The sequence below is a fragment of the Buceros rhinoceros genome, unplaced genomic scaffold, assembly GCF_000710305.1.
Source record: "Buceros rhinoceros silvestris isolate BGI_N320 unplaced genomic scaffold, ASM71030v1 scaffold4986, whole genome shotgun sequence".
Taxonomy (NCBI): domain Eukaryota; kingdom Metazoa; phylum Chordata; class Aves; order Bucerotiformes; family Bucerotidae; genus Buceros; species Buceros rhinoceros.
Window position 1 is genome coordinate 72,241 of NW_010418014.1, and position 9,871 is coordinate 82,111.

The 9,871-nt window shown below is 42.7% G+C and overlaps 1 protein-coding gene across 1 annotated transcript in view; it reads right to left on the reverse strand.

Annotated features, from left to right (window-relative positions):
• The window catches only part of SLC35F1 (solute carrier family 35, member F1), a gene marked incomplete at its 5' end in the record, with an annotated part of 98,516 nt that overhangs the window by 33,804 nt on the left and 54,841 nt on the right, over nucleotides 1-9,871 (reverse strand). The window lies entirely within an intron of this gene.

Below are 9,871 nucleotides of genomic sequence, written 5' to 3' on the forward strand. Positions count from 1 at the left end.
CGCTCTTCCCCACACATACACATAGCACCTCAGAGACAACTGTACCCCAGGTGGAGCAGAAAAACTTATACCACAGTTAAGCACAGTGGTGTTTTAAGAGACAAATTAAATTAAGTAAGACAACAAGCATCTGCAAGCATACTGGTGGATGAAAGGCTGGACAAGACCTGACAACGCTTGCTCGCCAGCCCTACCCTGGGCTATATCAAAAGAAGCATGGCCAGCAGGTCAAGGGAGGTGATCCTGCCGCTCTGTTCCTCTCTGGTGAGACCTCTCCTTGAGTACTGTGTCCAGCTCTGGAGCCCTCCGCACAGCAAAGACATGAACCTGTTGGAGCGGGTCCAGAGGAGGGCCACAAAGATGATGAGAGGGGTGGAGCACCTCTGCCATGGGGACAGGCCAGGAGAGTTGGGTTTGTTCAGCCTGGAGAAGCGAAGGCTGCGGGCAGACCTTATTGCTGCCTTCCAGTACTTAACGGGGCCTTCTAAGAAAGATGGGGACAGTCTTTTTAGCGGGTCCTGTTGTGACAGGACAAAGGGTGATGCTTTTAAACTCAAAGAGGGGAAAATCAAACCAGAGATAAGGAAGAAATCTTTTACAGTGAGGGTAGTGATAGACTGGCCCAGGTTGCCCAGAGAGGTGGTAGATGCCCCATCCCTGGAAACACTCCAGGTCAAGTTGGACCCTGGGGCTCTGAGCAACCTGATCTAGCTGAAGATGACCCTGCTCACTGCAGGGTGGGCTGGACCTTTGAGGGATAACCAGGGAGGGATGACCTTTGAAGGTCCTTTCCAACCCAAAGCATTCTATGATTCTATGATCGTTCTAGTTCTTTTCTTTGCAAAAGTAAGTGAATCTCAACTATCACTGCAACTATGTGATTTTGCAAAATCAGGAGCTCCAATCACCGACACAAACAGCGTTTATGATTAGATTTAAGAATATGAAGATGTCACCTTTCAGCCAATATCCACTGCCTGTCAGGAGACAAAGAGTGACTCAGTGGATATTTCTAACCCCTAACATCTTTACTTACTCCAGGCTAAGCACACAAAAATAAATTTTCATGTGAATGAGATATATTAGGGTGTTGGTGTGATTTCAAAAGCCAGTTTTAAAAATTGTTTGTACCTGCAACATGTGTAGTTCAACATGCAGAGTCCCACTAACAGTCTTTTTGAGGAAGATTTCAAAAATTCCTCTCATTCCATAAATATTTAAACATACCTATGCTTTCAAGTATGTGAAGATGTGTCTTTTAAGCACTACATGAAGGGATGCATGAGCAGGACCTGTCACAAACAATGCTGACAGCAGCTGGAAATGTCCCTTTGGGGCTGGCAGTCCAAGGTCTAATCCTTAAATTGCTATTTAGAATACAGCAGCATCAATAGATAGAAACATTAAATGTAGGTAATGTTTATTGACATTATGTAAATCTTGAACTGTGCTTAGTTTATACCTGTAATTAAACAACGGGATAGACAGAAATAAATCAAGTTACTTCCCTACAAACAGTAAGACAACCTAGCGTATATTATTAATTATTTTTTCAGGTATTGCTTTACATTTCAGTTTTCCAGGACTAGATCTGCTCTGGCTTTCTTTTTTCCTCGGACAAATGTGTCCAGTAGAAGAAAAAAATGCGCATATATTCTACAGACAAAAGATGTGAGATTGTAGATTACCTGAGAGGCAATAAGGCTTTCTTATTTATTTTTTCTTTTTTTCTCATTCTTTTGTTTGTTATTAGCTATTTCAGCTGTTAAGAAAAAAAAATTTGACCTAATTGTCATTTTTCTGTCTATAAAGCTTTTACAATAACAAAGATATATTATGGTTAGCTTGAATTTCATTTAGAGTGTATAAAGGTCAGCTGTTTACCAGTATTTCCCTAAGAACCATCTTTGATATTTTCCTTCTTTTTAATGCTTATTCAAACGGCACTGCTTATACCCTGTCATTATGTTACATTACGAGTGACTTGATTTTAATCACCATTCCTGTTAATCACAGAAGTTATCGGATCTCACCAAACTAAAAAACCCCATATTTCTTATTTTGCCATGGGAAGACAATAAAACTGATAGGACTATGTGGCAGACCATGTTCTTGGATGCTGCTGGGTTTGTCTGCGGTTTTTCTTCAGTCAGAGCTCTGAACTGGGCTGCTTTAGAGGGCAGGATACAAAAATACACAGTCTGCTGATACACTGTCCTACAGAAACTCCTTTCTATTGTACAACTGCTGTGTTGTGGTAGCAATTGAAGATGATTATTTGACTCCAAAAGATATCACCCAGCATCTAAGCCTGTTGATGATACACAACGTTGAAATGTATCTTCTCTTATTACTTTGTGCAGTTACGCTGATTTTATCATACTTGTGAATCACACACAAATACCTCTTGCTAACAATAAATATCCAGTCTCTGATCTCACAAATTCAGCATGTGTTGGAGCATCTATAGCAAGAACGTACTGTTAGGCACTGCACAGGCCAGCTGGCAAGCTCTAGAAGAAAGGTCTGTAACACAGAGGGTGAACTGCTGATCTGCAGTGATATCAGAAAGAAAAAACCTGGTCAGCAAACTCCCTATGGGAACAGCTGAGCTGAATCTCCCTTTTTAAACATTCATGGCATTTTTTTCTCCCCTAGTTATAAGCCCTTTTTTTTTTTTTTCCCCACAGTAGAGCTTTCTCATTAGTGCTGCCCTCCAGCAAACCACGCAGAGAATCAGCTGCACCCTCAGCCTGCTCTCTAGAGCAGAGGGATCAGTAAAATAAGCATCCTAGCCATCCAGTGTTGACTGGTCAAGTTCATGTGATGGCTACTGAATTTCAGCGTGGGGTCTGGCAAGTTTAACACAACAGCACGTGCTATATCCAGTAACAGACACACACCTTCTGACATTTGTTTTGTTTTTTCAAAGGAAGCAACTTTTTCCAGGCCATCGAGGGCTCCTTCTATCCCACCACCTTCTCAATACCACACACTGGATTCAACCGTACAAAAGCAGCCGAGATGTGAACTGTCACAGGGCTGGCTGCCAGCTGCCAGGGGAACTGTGCGGCTGCCACACTACCCTGCGACCCAAACCTCCTGCAAGGAAGGTGTGGATGCTGGCAGCCTTTCTGACAGGCTTATTTCAACCAATTCAAATAGTAAAGGAGCATTGTTTTTACCTATTGTGGTTCGACCTGCTACCTCATCACAATTAGATCACTTCTCTTGCATGGTTTTTATATGCTCATGGAATTAATTTAAAAACATTTTTTTTTTCGTCTGGGCACTCTGGGTAGGGAGATTGGTGAAAAAATCAGTTAGCAGTGTCATTTTTCGAAATAAAATGTAAAAACGTTTAATTTCCATGACATGGAAGAAATAAAAGCCAGAAGACTTCTCCCAGTCTGAAGCCTCTTTAAATCAGCATTTTGCCCACAAGATCTCTATTTTCTTTTCTTGGGGCGATAAGACTGATGCTTCTATAACTGTTCCCATCAGTTTCTTTAATCTGTTCTCAGGATTTTCTTGTTTTCCTTGTGGACACAGAAACTCCCTCAACATTTTCACTAATGAAGGACCTTCTCCTACATCTGACTTGCACACACCAACACCCAAGATGAAGATTATCACAGGTCCAGTTTTCTGTGTATGCAGAAGGAATTCAGTGACTTCCTGAAGTTATGTTAAATAAAAGGAGGTGGTCACATCCAACCCATGGTTCCTCTGCTCTCAGACTCGCTAGACCCAGACACACTTTACTACCAACACAAGTAATCACACCTTGACTCTTTTCTAAAAAAAACAACCCCAGGACACACCCCTTCATCCTCTCCTCTCATTACATGCACTCCAGCTGTGCTAAAGCAAGATCTGCTTGAATACCAGGAAGAGTTACCAACAAAATGACCACTAGCCTTTCCTTTAATTGCCTTCCTCCTCTGACTTTACAGACCACTGTCAGGAAAAGATCACTTCAAGATAGCAGACAGCTCTGCCAAGCAGTCGCATGTTTCTGCACAAAAAAAAATACTCTGTTTTGTTTTTCTGCTGTTGTAATGGGCACAGCCCCACTGACTTTAATGGGATTTTGCATATTTATATTATTAAAAAGTTTGGCTCAGGGTGAATTTTGCCATTAGAGGCAGGAGCTCTGCGTACTGAGAGCTCAGTTGACTCCAAAACCACGTACAGAGACTGAGGATACAGTAGGGGCTGGTTTGTGAACGACAGGTATGTAACACAGTTAAAAGACAAAACAGCAACTCCAAGTGCGATAATAAATCAGATGCCAGATACACCCCACGGACTCCCCCAGTACAAATGTATGGTGTGCAACACTTCTGTACAACGTCCATCTGCAAACCTTATTAAGAATGCAGTATTCCCTCACTGCCCTGAAGCGAAACAGGAAAGTAGGGTTAATCTTACGTGCACAAGATGGAGGGGGGAAGGGAAGGAGTGGAATTTATCTTTGTTTTTGAGATATCTCATGTTAGTGGGCACTGGACAAGGTGGATCAACAACTTCAGTATTGCACATCTGCTGCTCCTCACCTCCCAGACTCACTTCAAAATCCTCTCAAACCTCCTGCCTCAACATACAGCGAGTCCATAGGGACCAAGAACAAAGCAAAGCCTATTGCCATCCAGCAATCCTATAACAAGCACTTACTGCTGACTCCTTTCTTTTTCTGGTGGCAGTTGTTGAGGTATGAAAACTGCTAGAGGTAATTGGAAGTATGATATACTGCTGAGTCTGAGAGTGATCTGCGAGTAGCTGAGAACACCAGCATTGTAGTTTTATTGTCTGTCTCCCGGTGTCTATAAATCCCAGCTTCTACTACTTTTGTTTTCATCGTGCCAATCAAAGGCTTGATTGCCCAAGGAATAAATGACCAGCTAAATCACTATTGGGAAACGTAGCTCTTTCTTCGGCAGTACCTCATTTCCCATGACATCGTATGCATATTCTATAGTACCACTATGCAAGGCATTGCAGAAATAGCCCAGATTTCTATGTGATGTCATAATGCAGAAAAAGCATAACATCACCTCTAGAGGAACACAACGGCGTAACATGCAGGTGGATAGAACAATGTATTGCAGAAAGGAGAGCTAATTGACGTGGGGCTAGTGCGGGAGATGGAAAAGGGCAGTGTGCCTTATATCACAGCTTGGTATGATGAGGAAGTACACAGCAGCGAAGGTTACAGGTGTTAATATATCATAACAGGCTTAGTGGAGACATTATGGACTTGGTAGGACGTCCACGTGTGGTATGCTGTAAATGCAGTACAGGGAAGCTGAAGTCAAAATGTAGTTTCATACAAATTAAATATATGGACCTAAATCACTGCAAGAACTTCAGAATCTTTCTCAGTTCTTCCCTGTGGGGGAACTAATTTTATCTGCTGTGTAAAAGGCGTCCCTAGTAGTAGCTAAAACACCCTTCTTGCCTAGTTATTAAGCCCTCCCCAGGTCTACACCAGGGTTGTTTTAGAAACCATTAGGATAAATATGGAAAGCATTTCCACAGGCAGTCCTGGAAGTTAAGTGTAGAGTTTTTTTAAAAAGTCCATGAGGTCTGGTGTTAGTGTACATGGGAGTGTTGAAGGCGCTTTCTGCACCTGCTACAGCTGACATGCAAGAGGCTGCAAAACCTACTGCAAGTTAGAATAATGCATCACAGAGAAACTAAAGATCATTCTGCAAGTTCATGGCCATCTGGGAATCAGGGCATGTGTGTCTGAGAGCATTATGTGTGACTGATCTCTGTCACTTCTGTCACCTGTTGAAATACATGGGTTTGGATCAAATTGATCCATTGACAAACTACTGAGCCTTTTACCTGGCATATACTCGATTTTCAAATGCACCCTCTAGGAAACAGTCTCCACTTACTAGCCCGAGCATTTTCTTGGCTGTGGGAAGCTTGCGTTTCAATCCCCCCAGCTAAGATGGGGTTAACTCAAGCCCCTTCTGTGGCCTACTGTTTTAACAGCTATGACTTTATGTAAAATGTGGCTCTACCCTTGCAATTTGGAAAGCATTCCAGGCTTTCTGTAAGCACTTGGGGCATGCTCAAGATCATATCAAACAAACTTGAGTTCCTCGGGGTACACTGATGTAGGAATACTCAGCTGTTGAATTTTGAAATGGAAGCAGGTATTTAGGCATCTGTCTCCATCAATACAGAAGCATTCCGGGCATGCAAAAACCCAGAACTTAGAGCTACCAAAGAAGAGCAACCTGGGAGGTTCAAACACACATTTTCATGTCCCAAGGTTGTGCACTCAGCAGCAGGCTAATGTGCATAGACCAGGGGATGTTGGATGCCTATGACATTTGAGATATATGGATGATTAAGAGTGGGTTTCCTGGGTTGTTCTATTCGATCTACTTGTGCCTGCATTGCACTGCAGGTGCCTAAAGGGTACCTTCGATTTTGTCCTTAGCAATTGATCTACTCCTTGATGTCTGAAACATAAACGGGGTATTGATCTTCAATCTATTTTAGTAATATCCTCTAGTTTATATGGAAGGTCTTTTAGTTTTTTGGGTTTGTTTTTTTTAAGGGAAAATTACGCATTTCTAGACTTCACAGTAGTTTGATTTCATCTTATGATGGAGCCAAGTGCCACATTCTCGGTCAGTAATTACAGACCACTTGAGGATTTGAAATTATCAGAAGCATGTCCAAAGCAAAGGTTAGGTACCATATTCATCTCTGATGTATGCCAGTGTGTCCTCGTTCACTGTGGTTCTGAAGGCATCCAGTGGAAGACGCACAGGAAGGTTTATTAGAAAATCCCGTTTTCCCAGACCAAAACCAAAAGAGAATTTTAAATGAAAGTGTAGGAAAGACTTAGATGTGAAATAGTGGGCAAAAGCAGGGCACCATTTTCAGTCTTCTCCTGGAGCCACGATGAGATAATGTCAGTTATAAAAAAAGATGGAGATTAAACTGGAAACTTTGACAGTCCTAAGTGTTTAAAGCTACTTGGTAAACAAAGCTGTTGAGTGCTTGAAGTTTTATGGTGAAAGCAGAACTGCAAATCAATTGCAATAAAGATATGTTTTCTACAGTTAAACTTTGGCTTTTTGCTGGGAGCAGCTTAATGTTTTTTGCTTAAAAGCACCACAAGCCCAGCACACTCGCATGTTAGTTTTGCACGACAGAGCAGAGATATCATGTGGAAAAAGAGGATACGCTGTAAAACTGATTTCCTGCTTAAATGGTGCATGTACCACCATTGCTACAAAAATACTGCAAGATTTCTCATTTACTGAAGGGGCAATTTCAATCCCCCTTATATTCTCCTCATCAAAAAAGCCTCGGTGTAAAGACTGTTGAGAATAAAATCCCCTGGAAATGACTTGAGAGGCTTGATTCTCAATGTACACGTAGGCACAGCCTCCAGTAGAAGCCGTGCTGATTTGCAGTAGGTAGCAATGGCTTCTCAGGTCTCGGTTCTGAAAGGATTTGAACACTTCTTGTTACATGCCACTGAGCATTTCTGGCCTCACAGGCAGTGCTCCTGCAGCACCAGACCTTTTGGAAGGTGCTCTTGAGAGAGTGACCTTGTTTGCTTCTTCAGAAATCAGATTCTAGCAAAAGCTTTTTTTTCATCTTTTAATTTCCATTTCTTCAGTCTTCATTTCGTACCATTACGTACTCTGACCAACGCTGTTTGAGGCTAAATAATCCCCTGAGCTTCTTCTCTTTCACCTTTTAATGGAATAGGATGTTGCTTGGCCACATTTCATAAAATGTGTCATTTGATTCAATACCTTAACACATTACCTCATCCTTGTCTCATTCTCACTGTATCTTGGGGCTTGTCTACACTTAGAGGCTCGTTCAAATTAAGGCATGAAGTGAATTTAAAATGGAACAGGTATTCCCAGTCACTCTGCATGTAGCCAAGCAATCCAGGACAGCTATGGGAAAAAAAGACACTACACTCATTCTGCTCCCAGAAAAAACCTTGATGGTCTTTGTGCTTCCTTCTTTCAAGCTACATGGGAAAGAGACACGAAATCTGTTGTAATGTTTATGTAGAAGAGATCCAAAACGGACATGACACTGGCTGTGCCCTATGACAGCTCTGCTGTTCCACTCTTCCTCTGTCTCTCATGAGAAAGAAAGGCTCATTTCAGCTAAGAAATTCCCTGCCGAGACACAGGCAATGCCCTTGAACTCTCCTGCCTGCTTCCTCCTCACACTGCAGTTTGCGAGCTCTTACACGAAGAAGCCATGCTCATTGCAGAAGAGCGGCAGGGTCTGCATCTTCTGGAATCGGTGTCTCATTGGCCTGGCCAGACGAATCTCTGATACGTGCTTGCTGGTGGCCGTGGGAGATGACCTGGATCGTCCTGCTCAGTCTGCTCTTCCTACTTGCTATGAGTGAACATGCAAAAGAAGCAATTCAGCTTTTGCTTTTCTCTTTGAGGTTTTTAGTAGCTATAAAATTGGACAGTGTGAGGTTTACGTGGATTTGTGTTTTACTCTGAGTAATATGATGTGAAGAAGTGTTAAAAGCAGCATTACATTGTCTGGGCATGTTTACAAGAATTCTGAAACGAAGATTCTGATAGCAGAGGCATTAGTGAATATTTAGCATAAACCTGATATTCAGATTCCTTGAACTCATCGTTTTCTTCTGGTTTTGCTTCTTATTCAAGCTCAGTATTTTCCAGCGTAACTTTTCAGCCACGGAAGATATGTATTTCTAATTAGCTCTGATTCTGCGTAACGTCAACCGGTGCTCCTCTATTTTACTGGCATTAATGCAAACTTCAGGCAAATAAGGTGTAAAATACACTGAATACCACCTAGAGATGCCCAGTTATTTAGAGATAACGTAAAAAGGGAGTAGGTTTGTTTTAGAACAAGTAGCAATGAAGTATGCAACGATTTCCCAAGACAGACCATTTTTAGTCTCTTAAAAATGTTTCTGTTATTCAATTCTCCACTTAAATGGGAAGAAGCCTGATTCTTTTGTGTTTGCATTTAAAATATACATGTTGGATCTTCGGAGAAATTGCTACCCTGGCTTTGGTTCACCGCACGTATGATTTTTTTAAGGGAGAGTACACTTTTGATAGCCGCAGTTAAACAACTGTTATATAACACAACGCATCTAACGGCTTGCATTAAAGGAGCACTTCATCATAGCTACAGTCATTTTACTTAATGCCAATTTTTGCAGTCAGATCTAGTTATGGAATCCTAACAATGCCGCATTGGGTTTGTGTGGTTAAGGTTTTGGTAGCAGGGGGATCTACAAAGCTGGCTTCTATGAGAAGCTGCTGGAAGCCTCCCCCAGATCTGATAGAACCAATGCCAGCTGGCTCCAAGATGCGCACAGCGAAGGCCAAGGCCACATCCATCAGTGACAGTGGTAGCGCCCCTGTGACAACATATTTAAGAAGGGGAAAAAACCCTTGCACTACTGAAGCCAGGAGAAAGGAGAGAGAATATGAGAGACACAACTCTCCAGACACCGAAGTCAGTGAAGCAGGACGGGGAGGAGGTGCTCCAGGTGCCAGAGCAGAGATTCCCCTGCAGCCTGTGGTGAAGACTATGGCGAGGCAGGCTGTGCCCCTGCAGCCCATGATGGTTAACAGTGGAGCAGATGTCCAACTGCAGGACCCCACGCCAGAGCAGGTCATTGCCCAAAGAATGCTGTGACCTCATGGGAAGCCCATGCTGGAGCAGTCTGTTCCCAAAGGACTGCACCCTATGGAAGGGACCCACTCTGGAGCAGTTTGTGAAGAACTGCAGCCCATGGGAAGGACTCACGTTAAAGAAGTTCATGGAGGACTGTCTCCCTTGGGAGGTACCCCATGCTGTAGCAGGGAAA